The sequence below is a fragment of the Rosa rugosa genome, chromosome 4 (genome assembly GCF_958449725.1).
Source record: "Rosa rugosa chromosome 4, drRosRugo1.1, whole genome shotgun sequence".
In the NCBI taxonomy this organism is placed as follows: Eukaryota; Viridiplantae; Streptophyta; class Magnoliopsida; order Rosales; family Rosaceae; genus Rosa; species Rosa rugosa.
In genome coordinates this window covers 24,473,271-24,494,664 of record NC_084823.1, presented here as the reverse complement: position 1 = coordinate 24,494,664, position 21,394 = coordinate 24,473,271, and the positions used below count along the sequence as shown (strand labels likewise).

Genomic DNA, 21,394 nt, shown 5'->3' with positions numbered 1-21,394 from the left:
GATCAGAACAATATTTCCATAGGTAAGGTTCATCCCAAACATATTGCTTAACAGTTTTCTTTAGCCTATCTCTATGAGCACGTGACATGGTATCAGGAATCTTTCTAGAAACAATGTAATTTACAATATCTGCATACCATGGTTCACGTACCTGAATTCCAAAAAGCTGCTCATCTGGAAACGTCTCCACTAGAGGTAGAGGGTCTTCTGCATGCACCAAACGACTCAAGTGGTCAGCTACCATCCTTGATTTCAACGTCAAATTCTTGTAAGAGTAGGATCCATCTAATGAGCCTTGGTTTCGCCTCCTTCTTGGTCATCAAGTACTTCAAAGCTGCATGGTCAGTATAAATAATTACCTTGGTACCAAGTAAGTAAGAACGAAACTTTTCAAGGGCAAAGACAACTGCAAGGAGCTCTTTCTCTGTGGTGGAGTAGTTCATCTGTGCATCATTCAAAGTCCTTGAGGCGTAGTAGATTGCATAAGGGCGTTTGTCCTTCCTTTGCCCCAAAACAGCTCCAACTGCGTAGTCAGAGGCATCACACATCAACTCAAAGGGCAAGGACCAATCTGGAGGCAACATGATTGGGGCAGACGTCAACAACTCCTTAAGCTTGTCAAAAGCTTCTTGACACTCCTTGTCAAAGTGAAACGTCACATCCTTCTGGAGTAGTTGGCATAAAGGTCTCGAAATCTTGGAGAAGTCCTTGATGAACCTCCTATAAAAACCTGCATGGCCGAGGAAAGAACGAATCTCTCTCACAGAAGTGGGAGAGGGTAAGTAACGCACAATATCCACCTTGGCTTTATCAACCTCTATTCCCCTAGCAGAGACAATGTGTCCTAGAACTATCCCTTGTTTAACCATAAAATGGCATTTTTCCCAGTTTAATACAAGGTTAGTTTCCATGCAACGTTTCAAAATTATCTCCAGATTATTAAGACAATCATCAAAATTCTTTCCAAAAACTGAAAAGTCATCCATGAATACCTCTATGATTTTCTCAATATGATCTGAAAAGATACTTACCATACACCTCTGAAACGTACCTAGGGCGTTGCAAAGGCCAAAGGGCATACGTCGATAGGCAAACGTCCCAAATGGGCAAGTGAATGTTGTCTTCTCTTGATCTTCATTGGCTATGGCAATCTGATTGTAGCCTGAGTAGCCATCCAAGAAGCAGTAGTAGTCATGTCCAGCTAGGCGCTCAAGCATCTGATCAATGAATGGAAGAGGAAAGTGATCTTTCCTTGTTGTTGTGTTGAGCCTCCTATAGTCAATGCACACTCTGTGGCCTGTGACTGTCCTTTGGGGCACCAGTTCGTTCTCAGCATTCTTTACCACAGTTACCCCAGACTTCTTGGGCACAACCTGAACTGGGGAGACCCACTTGGAGTCTGAGATGGGGTAGATTACCCCACAATCTAGGAGTTTGATAACCTCCTTCTTTACAACTTCCATCATTGGAGGGTTGAGACGACGTTGAGCCTTTCTAGTGGGTTTAGACCCCTCCTCTAGAAGTATCCTATGGACGCAAGTTGTAGGGCTGATTCCCTTGATATCCGCCAATGTCCATCCTATGGCGGTCTTGTGTTGTTTCAGCATTTCCACCAACTTCCCTTCTTGTGGAGTCGTAAGTGCAGAGGACACAATCACTGGTAAGGTCTCCTTGTCCCCTAAGTAGACATACTTCAAGTGGTCTGGAAGAGGTTTAAGCTCAAGTTCTGGGGCCTGTACCACTGAAGGTAAAGTCTTGTTAGTAGATAACTGAATGGACAAAGGAGAGTTAGACTTACCTATATAGGGGGATGCCTCAAGGAAGGAGACGTTTTCAATGATCTTTTCCTCACAAGTGTCCTTCAATTTATCTTCTGAGATAGTGACGCCACCTTGTGTGTACCCTACTCCTTGTTCAAGAGTCGTGGCTAGGGTATCCTCATTCATGACATCAAACATTTTCTGTGCAAGATCATCTAAGATATCAGTAGAAAAACAATCATCAACATCAAGAGGATACCTCATGGCTTCAAAGATGTTGAAGCCAATAACGTCACCATCAAATTCCATGGTGAGAGAGCCTGCATATACATCTATCTTTGTTCTAGCTGTCCTTAAGAAAGGACGTCCCAAAAGCAATGGAGTGGAACTCACAGGGGAGTCCTCCATTTCCAAAACATAAAAATCAGCTGGGAAGATAAGATGGTTAACCTGTGATAGGAGCATTTTAATGCGACGTTTTACTTGCCTTTCCCTACATTTCTTGCGTTATTTCCTTAATAAAACTCTGTTTAGGAAAGTTTCCATTCTTTGATTGGGAAAGTTCCTATTTGTAGAAAGTTTCTATTTTTGTAGTTTCTATTTATCATTTTTAGTAAGTTTCCATTTTTCGGTAGTTTCTATTTTTCATTTTTAGAAAGTTTCCCATTTTCAGTTTAGGAAAGTTGCCATTTTTCATTTTAGGAAAGTTTCTATTTTTCTTATTAGTTTCTATTTTCAGGACCTCCGAGCTAAAAAGTGGAAATGAACTCACAAATGGAAAGAGGAGCTTGCGAAAGTCAAGGGGAGCAAAAATGAGAAACAATGGACCACAGAAATGAGCAGAAATGAAGAAAAGAAGTTTTCCTGCTTCAACCAGGAAACCCTGCGAAAAGGAGGAAAGCTTACCAATGAAGTTTCCAACGTTACTATGAAAAAAGAAATGGAAAAATAATGTGTATATGTGTGAATATTATACTTTGTTTTAATTTTAATTGTTTAATTGTTTGATAATGACAGGTGTACCCTCAATCCCCGGAATAGAACGATCCCTATTTACTTTATACTACTAATGACATTTCAGGGTTAAATTATGCGCTTGCAAAAAGCTCATCAACCTGCACAAGCACATCCTCCAAGAAACCTCTAGGGTATGCATTGGATCTGTCAGCTAACTGAATGATAACATTATCAGATTTAAGTTCACCCAGACCTAGGGTTTCATACACAGAATAGGGCATAACATTAACAGATGCACCTAGGTCTAGCATGGCATTCTTAAAGCGAGAGTTACCAATAGTACATGGAATAGTAAAGCTTCCAAGATCCTTACACTTTGGAGGAATCTTCCTCTGAATCAAGGCAGAGACGTTCTCACTTACCTTTACCACCTCCTTTTCACGGTTTACTCTCCTAGTAGTGCAAAGCTCTTTGAGGAACTTGGCATACTTAGGGACTTGCTTGATGGCCTCTAGGAGGGGTAAGTTCACTTGCACCTTCTTGAAAGTTTCCAAGATAGCTTGGTCACTCTCATCCTTCTTAGATTTGGCAAACCTGCGTGGGAAGGGTATGCAAGAAGAAGAAGGGTTAGCAATAACCGAATTTGATAAGTTAGAATGAATACCTTTAATTTCCGGTTTTTTCTTTGGTGAGGACGCCTTGGTTTCTTCTTTGGACGTTGCAGGGTCCTTCTCAATACCCAACTTGGTGGGTTCTTGGTCTTCCTCAATCTCTATGCTCACTTGGGCCTTCTTGGTTTGCTTGGGTTGATCCACAAATGGTCTTCCGCTCCTTGTAGTCACGACTGATGCATTCTCCACATTACCTTTAGGGTTAGGTATTGTGACACTAGGAAGCTTCCCAGTCTCATGAATCTTGCTCATGAAGTCCACAACTTGGCCCATCTGCTTCTTAAGGTCTGCAATGTCCTTAGTATGGGTCTGTTGTCCTTGAATCAAAGCCTGAGTAGAGTTTGTCAAGGCTTGTGTAGAGCTAGTCAAGGCCTCCAACGTTTTATCATAGTGAGAGTTGGAACTTCCTGAATTCTGTTGAGGAGGCATGTAGGGCCTTTGAAAAGAAGATCCTTGAAATGAAGGCCCTTGAGGACGTTGGAAGTTCCCACCAAGAGGATTCTGAACGTTTTCATTGTTGGTCCACTTGAAGTTGGGATGGTCCCTCCATCCTGGGTTGTACGTATTTGAATAAGGGTCATGCCTAGGACGTGGAGGTCCTCCTTGATATCCCCCTTGATATCCTCCTTGATATCCTCCAATAGCATTTGCAGATTCCCATCCTCCATTTTCATTGAGTTGAGGGCACTGATATGTAACATGCCCTTGCATAGAGCATACCCCACAAGCAATTGTGGCACTTGGTCCCTTGGAAGTGACGACTTGGCTCATTAGGAAGGTGAGCTTATTTAGTTGGTCCTCAATGGCAGTATTCTTTCCCACCTCATGCACCTTTCGAATGGAGTGTCCTATACCCTCATATTGTTGATTGTTTAGGGCACGATTCTCAATAAGTTCCCTTCTAGCTGCAGGTGACTTGTCCACAAAAGCTCCTCCAGCTGCAGCATAAAGCATTTGCCTCTCTAAGGGTAAGAGTCCCTCATAAAAACATGTCAGCAGGGTTTCATTCTTCATCTGATGTTGGGGGCATTGGGCAAGTAAGGAGTTGAACCTTTCATAGTAGGCACCATAGGACTCATCATGGCCTTGCTCAATTCCACTGAGCTTCTTCCTGAGTGTGATGACCTTTGAAGCTGGGAAGTATTTTTCCAAGAAGGCCTTCTTCATTGTGTCCCACGAAGTAATACGTCCAGCAGGGATCTCATATAGCCAATCTTTGGCTCTGTCAGCTAGGGAGAACAAAAATGCCTTCATTTTAAAAATGGTCTCATCTGCTCCCTGTGGTTGCATGTTAGAACACACAGCCTGGAATGCTCTAAGATGCTTATTGGCGTCCTCCATATTAAGCCCATGGAAGATAGGGAGCTGGTGCAAGAATCCACTCTTCAGCTCAAACTCTGCTTGTCTTCCTGCTGCAGGGGCAGGGTACACAATTCCCGTAGGGGGTCCTCCCTCGACTGTTGCTGTGGATAGTTCCCTAATGGATGCCATTCTTTCTTCCCTTACTTCTTCAGGTGGTGGTGAAGGTGGTGGAGTAGAGTTGGACGAAACCACAGGTGAAGGTGAACGTGAAGGAGGAGATGGAGTAGTAGGTGGAGTAGACTCCTCAGAAGAATAGACCCTCTTCCCTTGCTCGTTAATTGTGTATTCTTTGAATGTCAAAGGGGAAGGTCTTCTGTATTCGAGTTGTGGAGGATTCTTCAAACGAGTGAGCCTTTCTTCAATCTCTTTCTTGTTAGGGAGTTTAGAAGGCTCGGACATTCATGGAGAGTCTGAACAACATTAAGATTTACAAAAGTTAGTAACTTACAAAAGACAAGAAATACAAGTTAATATTTGATACAAAAACGTCACTATTCACAAGCAACAAAAGAAACTTACAAATTTTGTACAAGTAAGAGAAGTAAGAAAACAAACCAATTTACATGTGAAGGGTATGTACAAGTACTTTACTTTTACATGGAAATGTTATAAACATAGTTAATAACTCAATTGATTCCAAGTTGTAAGTCGAGCCCAATAGAAACCACTACTATTGGTGAGCTACGATATAGGGATAGTCGCTTAGACATAAGTCACTTTCCTTTGTTTCAGAAGGCCAGATAGCCAGATTAAGAAGTAAGTGAGAGGGAGGACTCATTTTGGTGATACTACGGAGGCTACTCCCTCATTGAGGTTTACGCCCCTATTGGCTACTTCCACATTGTGGTTTACGCACAGTCTATAGTATCTCTGAGATCCAATTTGAACCCATCACCCAGGGTCTCAACCTAAGACACTATCTGTAATGCCCCTTACTCAGCTTGGAAGGTAACTCATGTGTTAAACTGTTCTCCAAATGTTAATAAAGGCCGCCCTCAACCTCATAAGACCTTAGAAAGGTACGAATGAAGGGTTAAGGCCAATATTAACAAAAGGGCCCTTGTCTACTCATACGATTTTACACACTCACAACAATTAAGTATTTAACAAAATTCATAACTCCATTTTTATTTTCTTTAAATATATTTCTTTACGAGTATAATTAGACAAGTATGCACAAAACTTTCACACAAAACACAAAACGTCACTATTCTCATTTAATTAATTTTTTTTTTCGTTTTCTTTTCTCTTTTTTTTTTCTTTTTTTTATTTTTTTTATTTTTTTTATTTTTTTATTTTACAAATATTTTCAACACTTAGGTACGGGAACAGGGAATCTCGGAGTGCAATGGGCTGTAACAGCTACCTTTCCAAGATTATGTTTAATCCAATATACCTTAATGCATCACAACAAATTTTTTTACATTTTCTTTTGTCATAAATATTATTGATATCAAATTTAATTCCGAGCGGTAAACCAAGTGGACGTGCGGCCCAAGTATAATCGTCTAGACACAAAGTCCCTCCTACATCCTTTGGGCAACCTTACTGAAATGGCCAGGTAGGGGAGGACGAACACAAGAGGTAGGATTCATTTTGGCATAGGCTACTCCCACATAGTGGTTTACGCCCATTTTTAAGCCTTTCTGAATCCAGAACCTGTTATGAACGTTGTCCCCTTCCTAGACACCATCTCACATAGGCTATACTTACTTGGATATAAAAGGTCCTAAGTGTGAAGACAGTTCAATGAATGTTAATAAAGGCCGCCCTCAACCTTAAGGGACCTGAACTAGGTACCAATAAGGGGTTTAGGCCAATATTAATAAACACGACTTCACCTATTCCTTCTTTAATTTACAACCTACAATTAAACTCGTGTTCAATAATATAAATAACAACCTAAATAATTAATCTAAATTTCGACAATTACAAAATAATTAACAAGTAAATTATTTTTTATTTATTATTTTTTTTTTTTAAATTTTTTTTTCTTCTTTTTGTTTTTTTTTCGAACACAATATATACAAAACATATTATTCACCAAACAACAAATGATTTTTCAATCCCCGGCAACGGCGCCAAAAATTGATGAGCTTTTAGCAAGCGCATAATTTAACCCTGAAATGTCATTAGTAGTATAAGTAAATAGGGATCGTTCTATTCCAGGGATTGAGGGTACACCTGTCATTGTCAAACAATTAAACAATTAAAATTAAAACAAGGTATAATATTCACACATATATACACTATTTACGAAAAAGGGGGGATATTTTTGATTTTGGTTTTCTGAAAATAAAACTAAGTTAACAAAACAATTAAAATGCAAAAACATAAAAATACGCATGGAATGAGAAAACAAAGATCAAAACCAAAACATATGATTAAAATCGACTCAAGTTCTAACATTGTTCATCAAAGTCATGCAAGAGGAGTTGATCATGTAAATTGTTAGAAAGCAAACAATTCCCATTTTTTTACTTTTCAATGCTAAATTAATCTAAGTGAAAGCACAAAGACTAATCCTATCAAACATGCATTCAAGCCCTAGAAAGCAAGTCAATCACACATGTTTAACGCAATAAACACCTAGAAAGACTATCAACTCAAGTGTGCAACTTAGTATGAAAAAGTCCACCTAATTGCAATTCTCTTTGATTAAATCCGATTTTTGCACAAAACCTTTACTACTTTTCGATTTAAGAACACAAAACCAAAAAGTTGATTCATGTTCTTAAATTTGTAGCACCAATTATATAAAAATCCTAAAAGTTTCGAACCAATTAGAATTAACATACAAGAGATATCTATCATGCAAATTTAATCAAACACTCACACAAAAGAAACAATGAATCGCAATACAAGAATCTGAAAATTCTTCAATTAATCATAAAATTTCAGAATCAATAACTTTGTTTAAACATATATGTCAACTAGTTCATAACCAACGAAATTCAAAGCAAAGGTTACAAAGAAGAATCAATAACTTTGTTTAAACATATATGTCAACTAGTGGTGCGGCTAAAATAGCCTCACAATTTAACCCTGCAAAATGTAGTTGTCAGTATAGGATAAACAGGGATCGTTCAGTCCGGGGATTGTAGGGTACACCTACACAAAAAGGTCAATTAACAAATAAAAGAATAAAATGGGGGTTTTGAAATTTGGTTCCTAATCTACTTAAAATAAAAACAAAACAAATAAAACTATATACAATGATCGACTTCCCTAACCTAGACCAATACCACTCAGAAATTCATTTCAACATGCTACAAAACTGTGCCCATCTTGAATGCATAGATAAGAGCCCAAATGAAAAGCCTCAGCGGATCAATCCATTTATCTGATTCGTTCTAATGTAGGCTTGGATCGGAAAAGTCCTTACCAAGCCTAATACTACTAATTTTCGAAAACACTCAGCGTAATTCTCTTAACTAGTAGTATTATCTAACCCTCGAATCAACTCACACGTGCAAATTAACCATTACACATAGAATTTAACACGTAATTTTCAGAATCATTTAATCATTAAAGCATGATTTTTACCACTTTTTAGAACTAATTACTACTTGTTTAACTCAGCGCCTTAACAAATAACAATTACCCTTGGCAAATTAAGCAAACACACAAGAATACTCAGCGTGATTCTAGCATGCAAACTTATTAACCTAACTCTGAAAATTACCTAAACACGTAAAAGGGCACAAGATTGTGACATGCATCATCAAAGAATTCTCGAAATTAACTCAATAATAAACTGAAAATCTCAAAAATATTAATAAAAATATTCTAAAAATCTCATGTCTCCAATTACACAACTCGCAAATCCAAACACACAAAACCGAAATAAAAATTGTAAGTAGAGTCATAGTTACACTTTGAAGCTTTCCTCAGCGGCTGGGCAACAAGGTGATGAACTCGTCTCTGCTATGGTGGTGGAGCGTCCTTGACTCAGCGCCTAAGAACTTCGTAGAATGATGGATGGATGGTGGTCACGGTCTTGTGAGTGATGGAAGTGTAAGGAGTGAATTGGGCAGAGTCTCGGAAATGTTTTTGGCCAGGAAGTGATGGAAATTCTGTTCTGGATGTTGCCTATTTATAGGGGAGCATTGGTTGGCTTTTGTCGATCATACCCTTCATCATTTGGACGGATGGGATTGCATCATAATTCTTTTAATTTCCCAACTGAAACATCTCCTTTATGGCCTTAATTCCTCTCATAATGGGGTCTTTTAACAGCTGAAACGTCTTTCTCCTTTATTTATTTTCCAGTTGAAACATCTTTCTTCTTTATTCCACAACTGAAAAACGTCTTTCTCCTTTATTTCCCTTCTTCATTGCTCGGTCAAATGTCTTAAATGCTTTATTTTATGACTCCATCATTGCTGTTTCCAAGAGTTCCACCAGCCAAGGTTTCCTACAATAAGCAGGAGAATATCAGAATTTTCTAGAGAAAATAAAGGGAATTAAAATGTAAAGACCGCAAAAATAGTCGACAGTGAGGAATCCTGATCCAGCCAGGATTTTTCATGAATTTATCTTTTTCCGCATATTTCACGCCAAACACTCTACAAGACTCTTAAAATGACTCGATGACTCAAAACACGAAACTTAAGGGAGAAACAAGGCTAAAATGGGGCATATACTCAATAATATCGTCGCACTTTATGCTCCTATCAAATACCCCACACTTAGCTTTTGCTAGTCCCTTAGCAAAACAGAAATACAAAACAGAACAAATACTCGACAAAAAGCAAGTAAATGACTCTACTGCCCCTAACTGTTGTCTCAGAGACTCTAAACTCATGGCTTTCACGTTAAACACTTAATCAAAATCGCATAGATAATTCCATGGTTAATAAACATGTAACACTCATATGACTAAGTAAGATATGGAGAACTTAAGTTATACAGTGAATGATAGCATGTTTCGAACAAGTCCAATCCAAACTCACAAGGCATACTCTCGATTTTTCTCTCAGAAATGGCTATGCTTAAAAGCTTCACACTCAAGTATATGCAAGAGAACATATTGTAAGGCAACAAACAACTTGCATATTTCATCAATAAAAGCATTTTGTGAAGAATTTTTTTTTTTTAAAAGACCTCATGAAATGACTAAGTGCACAAATGGACCTAAACCATAAGCTCGACTGCGTAACTGACTCCACTCACCAAAGGCTGCCCATCTCAAGGATCAAGTAAGGACTTGAAACAGGTTGTAATGGGGCTAAGCTAGGGTTTTCGAAATGAAGATTAAGGATACAAAAATCCTAAGGACCTAGCAGAGCATATATGGACCACCTTATGTCACCATTTTTGTGGGCCAATTATCATTGTTTTGAACCCAACCTTCACTCTAACCAACATGGAAACGGACAAAGGCCTAATTTCCAACTTTGAGCCTTCTACAAATATGAAAGTCCAAAACCACACTTCAACAATTTCCCAAGAGTTTTCTTTTGCCGTTTTTCTTTCTTTCTTTTTCATTTTCATTTTCTTTCTTTTTTTTTTTATGGCAAATTTTTTTTTTTTTTTTCTTTCTCTTCTTTTTTTTTTCTTGGATTTTCCCCACCCCACACTTGTCTTTCATCGTCACCCCTACATACTATGTCATGCTCTACTAAGTCCCTAAGACAAAGGTAGAGATATCCTGTACTAAGCTCATGGTAGGGTAGTGAGGGTGATGAAACAAAGGTTTTCAACGTAGGCTCAAAGGGGTTCATTCTAAGGAGTCCCACGACGGGCACAATTGGGGACACATGCTTGTTTGGCTATGGTGGTTACCCTAATGCCTTCTATCCTATCCAGGATCAGTGCATATTATGGCATACAAGTTTTGACAGTCACAACAGCCGAGTTCTAGTACTCTGTAGTCCATTAAAATCTATGGCACATGATCATTGGATTTCCAAGAATGATGAGGTTTTGCAAATACAGCCACGAAATTATGAATTTATCAATAAGCACTCGAAAAGAAAGTATTTTAGCTCAAAAGCTCACTTAGGGTCAAATGAATTAGACTTAATCCTAGCATGCTTAATGAACCAAGTTACGATCCTATCTCAAATCTTCATACAAGTATCACAACATCGCTTAACCACAGAATTCAATTAAGTCCTATTTCGATTGTGAAAACCTTCAGCCATGAATTCAGAGACATGGTCATCCTAGACGTTAGGGACATCCTAAGACTCAAACAAACAAAAAGACTCTAAAACCAACGAAATAATTTTTGTTTTTTTTTGTTTTTTTTTTTTTTTTTACTGAAAAAAATTCTGAAAATAAAGTTGTAAACCCACCCCATACTTAGAATCTACATTGTCCTCAATGTAGGCAAAAGAATATGGTATATAGACCCTAAATATGGGAAGGGTAAAATAAACAAACAAACAAACAAAGACACAAGTACAATTCAACCTAAGCAAGTGAAGGGATAGAAATGTCAAACTCTCGTTGATGGCTCCTCCACAGCTTCGGTTGAAATGGGTTGCCTCCCATGCAGCGCTTAATATTTATAGTCCTTCAGCCGGGACTCTTTTCCTTGTTCACACGTCATGGGGTGCCTCCTGGAGGGGTATTTCTTCCAATGTGTGCCCCACGAAGGACTCATAGTAGGGCTTGAGACGATGCCCATTTACCTTGAACTCCTTCCCCGTCTTCTCACTCTTGATCTCTACCGCACCATGAGCAAACACATTTGTAACTATAAATGGGCCAACCCAACGAGAACGAAGTTTACCTGGGAATAGCTTAAGTCTGGAATGGAATAACAGAACTTTCTGGCCCACTTGGAAGCTTTTTCCGCGGATCATTTTGTCATGGTAGGCCTTTGTCTTCTCCTTGTAGATCCATGAAGCATCGTAGGCCTCATTCCTTATCTCCTCAAGCTCATTTAGCTGTAGCTTCCTATGTAGTCCCGCTTCATCATAATCCATGTTGAACTTCTGGACAGCCCACCAAGCCTTGTGCTCTAGCTCCACTGGAAGGTGGCATGCCTTTCCGTAGGCCAACCTAAAGGGAGACATCCCAATAGGCGTCTTGTAGGCTGTTCTGTAGGCCCACAATGCATCATCTAATCTCTGGCTCCAATCTTTCCTTGTTGGGCCCACTGTCTTCTCGAGTATCCTCTTGATCTCCCTGTTGGACACCTCTGCTTGGCCACTGGTCTGAGGGTGGTAGGGCGTGGACACCTTATGGGTTACCCCATACTTCTTCAGCAAAGCCTCGATTGTCCGGTTGCAAAAATGAGAACCTCCATCACTGATCAGCACACGTGGCACACCAAACCTGGAAAATATGTTAGTTTTCAAGAAACCTGCAACCACTTTTGAACGCCAAAAATTGGTGCGGCTTAAATAGCCTCACAATTTAACCCTGCAAAATGTAGTTGTCAGTATAGGATAAGCAGGGATCGTTCAGTCCTGGTGGCTTTTGCTTCCACCCACTTTGATACATAGTCCACAGCCAATAGTATATATAAACAGCCATTAGACGAAGGAAATGGGCCCATAAAGTCAATGCCCCAAACATCAAAAATTTCTACAGTTATTATTGGGCTCATGGGCATTTGATCTTTTGGGCCAAGATTACCAGTCCGTTGGCATCTATCACAAGAAATACAAAACAAGTTTGCATCCTTGAAGATAGTGGGCCAATAAAATCCACAGTCTAAGACCTTCAAGGCCGTTCTACGAGGCCCAAAGTGGCCTCCACAAGCCTCACTATGGCAAAATGACAGAATTGACCTATGCTCAGACTCTGGGACACATCTCCTAATGACTTGGTCACTACAATGTTTCCATAAATAGGGCTCATCCCAAATAAAGTGCCTAGCCATTTTCTTCAATTTATCCTTACTAGCTTTGGAAAGTGTGTCAGGAAATGTCCTAGTGACTAAATAGTTAACTATATCCGCATACCAGGGCACACTAACCTCTATCCCAAAGAGCTGCTCATATGGGAAAGTTTCCTGTAGGGGCTGGACGTCCTCCTCATGTACTATCCTGCTCAAATGGTCCGCCACCACATTCTCGCTTTCCTTCTTGTCCTTGATCTCTAGGTCAAACTCCTGAAGCAGCAGGATCCATCGAATTAATCTGGGCTTGGCCTCCTTCTTGATCATCAGATATCTCAAGGCTGCATGGTCAGAGTAAACAATTACTTTAGAGTGCAATAAATAAGAACGAAATTTATCTAAAGCAAAAACTACAGCCAAGAGTTCTTTTTCAGTGGTGGAGTAGTTGAGCTGGGTGTCGTTGAGGGTCCGAGAAGCATAGTAAATAGCATAGGGCTTCTTATCCTTCCTCTGGCCCAACACAGCTCCAACAGCATAGTCTGATGCATCACACATAAGCTCGAAGGGTAGACTCCAATCCGGAGGACATATGATGGGGGCTGTCGTCAACAACTCCTTGAGCTTTTCAAACGCCTTCTTGCAATCCTCATTGAACACAAAGGGCATGTCCTTTTGCAATAGGGCACACATAGGTCTCGCCACCTTGGAGAAGTCTTTGATGAACCGCCTGTAAAATCCTGCATGGCCAAGAAAAGAGCGTACCTCCCTCACAGTTGTGGGGGAGGGTAAGTGACGTACAAGATCAACCTTAGCCTTATCTACCTCAATGCCCCTAGCAGATATTATGTGTCCTAACACTATCCCTTGTGTCACCATGAAGTGACACTTCTCCCAATTCAGCACAAGGTTAGTTTCTACACACCTCTCAAGTATCGATCCTAGATTCTCTAAACAAGTATCAAAATTTTTACCGAAGACACTAAAGTCGTCCATAAAGACTTCAATAATATTTTCAATGTATTCTGAGAAAATGGAAAGCATACATCTTTGGAAAGTACCTGGTGCGTTGCATAAGCCGAAGGGCATGCGCCTATAAGCAAAGGTCCCAAAGGGGCACGTGAAGGTCGTCTTCTCCTGATCCTCGTGGGCTATGCTGATCTGGTTGTATCCACTATATCCGTCCAAGAAGCAATAGTAGGAATGGCCCGCTAAGCGCTCCAACATCTGGTCAATAAAAGGCAAGGGCATATGATCCTTCCTCGTTGTGGCATTCAGCTTCCGGTAGTCGATACATGCCCTATGACCAGTCACTAATCTCTGGGGCACTAGCTCATTGTCCTCGTTCTATACCACTGTCACCCCAGACTTCTTGGGCACCACTTGCACTGGAGAGACCCACTTACTATCAGAAATGGGGTAGATCACCCCACAATCTAGCAACTTGATCACCTCGTCTTGGACCACCTTCATCATGGGCGGATGTAGACGCCTTTGGGCTTCTCTTGTGGGCTTGGCGCCATCTTCTAACAGGATCCGGTGGACACACGTGGTTGGGCTGATTCCCTTGATATCTGCTAGAGTCCAACCAATGGCAGTCTTGTGCTTCTTCAACACGTCCACCAACTTCCTTTCTTGCTCTACTTCCAGCCTTGATGATATGATCACTGGGAGGGTCTCCTTTTCTCCTAGGTACGCGTACTTCAAATGCTCAGGGAGTACCTTCAATTCCAACTTGGGTGCCTGAACAATAGAGCGTAGCATTTTATTAGTAGAAACCGGAATTGACAAATAAGAAATTGACCTCTTTATAGGCTGAGCCTCCAGTGAGGCCACAGTCTTGATCACTCTAGGCTCCTCAACGTCCCACTCAACCTTGGGGATAGGTTCCCCATTTGCATCATATCCGACCCCCTCCTCTAGGGTCAGAGCCAATTCATCCTCAACCATTGCTTCAGAAAAAACCTGCGCGAGTGAATCAACTACATCAATAGCAAAGCACGGTTTCAAGTCAGAAACAGGGTACCTCATGGCTTCAAGAATGTTGAAGCGTATAACATCACCATCAAACTCCATGGTGAGAGTCCCTTTGTACACGTCGATCTTTGTTCTTGCAGTCATCATAAAGGGACGCCCTAAAAGTAATGGAGTGGTATTTAGGGGTGATTCCTCCATGTCCAATACGTAGAAATCCGCAGGGAATATCAGATGGTTTACCTGCACAAGAACATCCTCAACATACCCTTGAGGGTATTTGTTAGACCTATCAGCAAGTTGAATGACAACATTATCCCTTTTAAGAGGGCCTAGACCTAGGGACACATACAAATTATAAGGCATAACATTTATGGATGCCCCTAAGTCTAACATCACATTTTCAAACCTAGTGTCACCAATGATACATGGAACAGAAAAACTCCCTGGGTCCTTTAACTTTGGGGGTAGTTTCCTCTGGATAACGGCTGATACCGTCTCGCTCATTTGCACCACCTCTTTCTCTCTTGTCTGCCTCCTTGTGGTGCATAGCTCCTTCAAGAACTTGGCGTATTTAGGCACTTGTTTGATGCACTCAATCAGGGGCATATTCACTTGAACCTTCTTGAAGATTTCCAAGATCTCTTGATCAGATTTATCTTTCTTCGTCTTGGCAAACCTGCTTGGGAAAGGTATAGAAACAACTGGGTTAGTCTTAACTAAACCACTAGAGTTAGGAATTGTACCTTTTGGTGCCTCAGCTTGGGGCACGTTAACTTCCACCCTTGATGTAGCTAGGTCCTTCTCAACATCCTCCTTAGACACCTCCACAACGTCTTCTTCTTCATTATGGGCCGCTTGGGTCTTCTTGTGGGCTCTGGGAGGGTCAACTAGTACGCGTCCACTCCTAGTGATGATGGCTTGGGCGTGCTCATTCCTTGGGTTAGGCACTGTGTTGCTTGGTAGCTTCCCTGTTTCAGCAATCCGACCCATGAAATCCACCACTTGGCCCATTTGATTCTTGAGCTCTGCAATATCCTTTGAATGGGTCGCTTGTCCTACAACCAAAGCTTGAGTAGCCGTGTTAAGTTGTTGTTGCCCTGCAGCAAGGGACTTCAACAGTTCATCATAATTAGGGGCACTGAAAGTATTAGAAACAGGAGGTGGAGGGACAGAATTGGGAATACCAAACGTTTGAGGTACCTGAGGCCTAAAAAACAAACTTGGTGGGCGCTGAGAATTCTGACCTGGGCCTTGAGGTGATCTCAAGGTGTTATCATTGTTGGCCCAACGAAAGTTGGGGTGATCTCTGAGCCCAGGATTGTATGGATTTGAGTAAGGGTTGTACCTCGGGCCACCCTGACCTCCATGATAACCTAGGGCGTTAACAGATTCCCATCCTTCTGGAGAGGCAAGCTGGGGACATTTATCAGTGGGGTGCCCTTGAGTCGAGCACATCCCACACACTTGAGCCATTGCTCCTCCTCCATTACCGTTTAAGACTTGAGACAGCAGAGCAGACATCTTGTTGACCTTGTCTTCAAGAGCAGAGTTAGTGGACACCTCATGTACCCTCCGTTGAGAGGAAAGCACCCCCTCATATTGCTGATAGTTTAGTGCACGATTAGTAAGTAGCTCCCTTGCATCAGCAGGTGTCTTATCCATAAAGGACCCTCCAGCAGCAGCATCTAACAGACCACGCTCATTAGCGGTGAGTCCTTCATAAAAATAGGTAAGGAGGGACCCCTCACTCATCCCATGGTTAGGGCATGATGCTACAAGGCTCTTAAATCTATCCCAATAATTGCAGAAATTCTCCTCATGTCCTTGCGTGATTCCACTAATCTGCTTCCTCAAAACAGTGACCTTTGAGGCAGGAAAGTACTTCGTAAGGAACTCGCCCTTCATCCTATCCCAAGTGTTGATGGTCCCAGCAGGCAGCTCAAATAGCCAAGTCTTGGCCTTGTCCTCCAAAGTAAAGGGGAATGCCTTCATCTTCAAGATATTGATATCAGCTCCTTTAGGGCACATACTCCCACAGACAAACTCGAACTCCTTGAGATGCTTGTTGGTGTCTTCACTACTCATCCCATGAAACTTGGGTAGGTGATGCAGAAACCCACTCTTTAACTCAAAATCATCATTAAGCCCCTCTCCTGGTTCTGGATAGGCAATGCATAAGGGCGCAGCACCCCCACCTGTAGGATTAGACAGTTGCCTAATAGTCTCAGCCATTTGTGCTTGTACTTGCTCAACACTGGCGTGCTCTTCCTCTTCTTCCTCTTCTGTGTTCGCAACGTCCTCTTCAGTGACCTCCTCTTCTTCCTCTTCAAAGACTTGTTCTTCTCCTTCTTCAAAATGGTCAGGTTTGTTGATCTCCTCGGTTGATCTAGTTGAGGAGTTATAACCTGAATAGCTAGAGTCCTGAGAATCCCTCCTTTCTAGAGGAGGGCGGTCTGAAAAAGTGAGTTCTGCCCTTTGCCTAGCACGTTCCAATTTTTCAAAGAGCTCCTTAGTCTTATCAGAGACAGTGGACATTCATGGACCTTTAAGACCAAATCAAGTGTTAGTAACATATACAAGGTTCGAAATACAAACATTATGTCTTTCCTACTTTCTAAGTTACTTTTACATTTACATACTTAGGTACTGGAACAAAGGACCTCCTTTGTGCAATGGGACTATAGAACAGCTACCCTCGACAAGGTCATGTTTAATCCAATATACCTTAAGCATGTCACACAACATTTTTTTATTATTTTTTTTTTTTTAAGTTTAAGTTTGTTATAAACTTAGTTAATCTCTCAATTGATTCCAAGTTGTAAGTCGAGCCCAATAGAAACCACTACTATTGGTGAGATACGATATAGGGATAGTCGCCTAGACATAAGTCTCTTTCCTTTGTTTCAGAAGGCCGGATGGCCAGATTAAGAGTTAAGTGAGAGGGAGGACTCATTTTGGTGATACTACGGAGGCTACTCCCTCATTGAGGTTTAGGCCCCTATCGGCTACTCCCACATAGTGGTTTACGCACATTCTATAGTATCTCTGAGATCCAATTGAACCCATCACCCAGGGTCCCAACCTAAGACACCATCCGTATGCGCCCCTTACTCAGCTGGGAAATTAACTTATGTGTTAGACCGTTCTCCAAGTGCTAATAAAGGCCGCCCTCAACCTCAAGAGACCTTAGCAAGGTACTAATGAAGGGTTTAGGCCAATATTAACAAAAGGGCCCTTGTCTACTCATACGATTTTACACACTTAAAACAATTAAGTATTTAACTAAATTCATGACTACCTAAGTATATTAATCTAAGTGAAACACATACAATTTACAACATGCTAAAAAAAACAAACTTCTACAAATTGTACAACAATTATAAAATACATGCTTAATTTTGTAACACTAATAAAACTTAAACTAAATCACAATTAAAGCTTGGCCTAACAAAAAATCGCAATTTGTCACCATTCCACAAGTGTAGTACAAAAATTTAGAAGGCATTCTATATACAACAAAATTGATGACACTTTAAGTACTAGGGATTTTAACAATCCCCGGCAACGGCGCCAAAAATTGGGGCGGCTAAAATAGCTTCACAATTTAACCCTGCAAAATGTAGTTGTCAGTATAGGATAAGCAGGGATCGTTCAGTCCGGGGATTGTAGGGTACACCTACACAAAAAGGTCAATTAACAAATAAAAGAATAAAATGGGGGTTTTGAAATTTGGTTCCTAATCTACTTAAAATAAAAACAAAACAAATAAAACTATATACAATGATCGACTTCCCTAACCTAGACCAATACCACTCAGAAATTCATTTCAACATGCTACAAAACTGTGCCCATCTTGAATGCATAGATAAGAGCCCAAATGAAAAGCCTCAGCGGATCAATCCATTTATCTGATTCGTTCTAATGTAGGCTTGGATCGGAAAAGTCCTTACCAAGCCTAATACTACTAATTTTCGAAAACACTCAGCGTAATTCTCTTAACTAGTAGTATTATCTAACCCTCGAATCAACTCACACGTGCAAATTAACCATTACACATAGAATTTAACACGTAATTTTCAGAATCATTTAATCATTAAAGCATGATTTTTACCACTTTTTAGAACTAATTACTACTTGTTTAACTCAGCGCCTTAACAAATAACAATTATCCTTGGCAAATTAAGCAAACACACAAGAATACTCAGCGTGATTCTAGCATGCAAACTTATTAACCTAACTCTGAAAATTACCTAAACACGTAAAAGGGCACAAGATTGTGACATGCATCATCAAAGAATTCCCGAAATTAACTCAATAATAAACTGAAAATCTCAAAAATATTAATAAAAATATTCTAAAAATCTCATGTCTCCAATTACACAACTCGCAAATCCAAACACACAAAACCGAAATAAAAATTGTAAGTAGAGTCATAGTTACACTTTGAAGCTTTCCTCAGCGGCTGGGCAACAAGGTGATGAACTCGTCTCTGCTATGCTGGTGGAGCGTCCTTGACTCAGCGCCTAAGAACTTCGTAGAATGATGGATGGATGGTGGTCACGGTCTTGTGAGTGATGGAAGTGTAAGGAGTGAATTGGGCAGAGTCTCGGAAAAGTTTTTGGCCAGGAAGTGATGGAAATTCTGTTCTGGATGTTGCCTATTTATAGGGGAGCAATTGTTGGCTTTTGTCGATCATACCCTTCATCATTTGGACGGATGGGATTGCATCATAATTCTTTTAATTTCTCAACTGAAACATCTCCTTTATGGCCTTAATTCCTCTCATAATGGGGTCTTTTAACAGCTGAAACGTCTTTCTCCTTTATTTATTTTCCAGTTGAAACATCTTTCTCCTTTATTCCACAACTGAAAAACGTCTTTCTCCTTTATTTACCTTCTTCATTGCTCGGTCAAATGTCTTAAATGCTTTATTTTATGACTCCATCATTGCTGTTTCCAAGAGTTCCACCAGCCAAGGTTTCCTACAATAAGCAGGAGAATATCAGAATTTTCTAGAGAAAATAAAGGGAATTAAAATGTAAAGACCGCAAAAATAGTCGACAGTGAGGAATCCTGATCCAGCCAGGATTTTTCATGAATTTATCTTTTTCCGCTTATTTCACGCCAAACACTCTACAAGACTCATAAAATGACTCGATGACTCAAAACACGAAACTTAAGGGAGAAACAAGGCTAAAATGGGGCATATACTCAATAATATCGTCGCACTTTATGCTCCTATCAACTAGTTCATAACCAACGAAATTCAAAGCAAAGGTTACAAAGAAGAATCGGATTACACCGTGGATGAAGATGAGATGGATGATTCACGTTTTGGTTTCTTGAAACTCGAAAGCAAGCTTCAAGGATGGATATGGATGGTGATGCTCACGGCTTCTCTTCTTCTTCTTTGGCCTTGCTTGAACTCGTGGAGATGACTAGAGGATGGAGAAAGGACTCAAAAGCTCACGGCAAAGAGAATATTTTCTGATTTTTTTCCAAAGTCTAAACGGCAAAAAGGGGAACCCTAGACGTTGAGAATGAGAGGGATTATATAGGGGACGGCTTTCTTGGTCTCCAAGCCGTGTAAATCACATAGAATTAATCTGAAAATGCCACATAATTTCCTCCAATGCTTGCTTGCCACATAAGCCCTATGATGTGTTCCAACCAATCACAAAATTCCAATGTTTATTCCCTAAATAATCTTGCCGAAATATATAGAGATATTTTCTGATTTCCTTCACCAATTTCGGCAACAATATATTTAGAGAATAAAGGGGACGAATCTAGACTCCTTTGAGAGCTTTTTGTGTTCAACACATATTCTCTTTCCTTTAAAATCTCCCTAAGAAATCTCCATCGAAATCTTTTCTTATTTTCTGATTTTTCTCACGGCAAACTCCTTGTTTCTCTCTTGATTTTCACGGCAAACTCTCCTAGGGTTTGTTCCATGCGTCACAAACCCTAATTGCATGGGCTTTTAGTGGGCTTTGATCCAATTGCCGAAAATCCATAGAGTTCTTGGGCCTCGTTGCTTCATCTTCAAGCCTTCTCATTTTCCAACGCAAAACATATTGTTTTTCCATTTCTTTTTCATAGTTGCGTTGGAAACTTGCTAGGGAAGCCTTCCTCCATTTCGTAGGATTTCCGGGTTGGACTAGGAAAGCTTATTTCTTCATTTCTGCTCAAATGTGTGGGCCGTTTTGTCTCATATTCGTTCGTCTTGATGTTCGCATGCTCCTCTTTCCATTCGTGCGTTCATTTCCACTTTTTAGCTCGGAGGTCCTGAAAATAGAAACTGTATTAAAAATAGAAACTTTCTAAAATTGAAAAATAGAAACTTACTAAAAATGAAAAATAGAAACTTTCCTAAACTGAAAATGGAAACTTGCCAGAAATGAGAAATGAAAACTACAAAATGGAAACTTTCTACAATAAGGAACTTTCCCAATCAAAGAATGGAAACTCTCCAAAAACAAGGATTTTTCAAGGAAATGGCGCAGAAAAATGTAGAGAAATGCAGTTAAAACGTCGCATTAAAATGCTCCTATCAAATTCCCCCACACTTAGCTTTTGCTAGTCCCTTAGCAATATCACACTAAGACACACACTAAGACTCAACGAAATTTAAAGACTCTATTGCCCTTCAACTTTTTGTCTCAGCAATCTCTTACTTTCACAACACCAAGATTAGCACTCAACCAAGATTCAATGTTTAAGCATTCAAGAGTTAATTAAAACATATAATCCGCGCATACATAAGTAGGACTTGATTGTAACAATGGTGATGGGGTTAAGCTCTTCATGCTTCAGACAAGTATGATTCAAATCTCACAAGTATATCCACTCTTTCTTCTCTCAGATCATGG

At 40.3% G+C, this 21,394-nt stretch overlaps 1 pseudogene; it reads right to left on the bottom strand.

Annotated features, from left to right (window-relative positions):
* Nucleotides 1-233: 233 nt before the first annotated feature.
* LOC133744536 (uncharacterized) overlaps nucleotides 234-21,394 on the bottom strand; it is a 35,508-nt pseudogene continuing 14,347 nt past the window's right edge.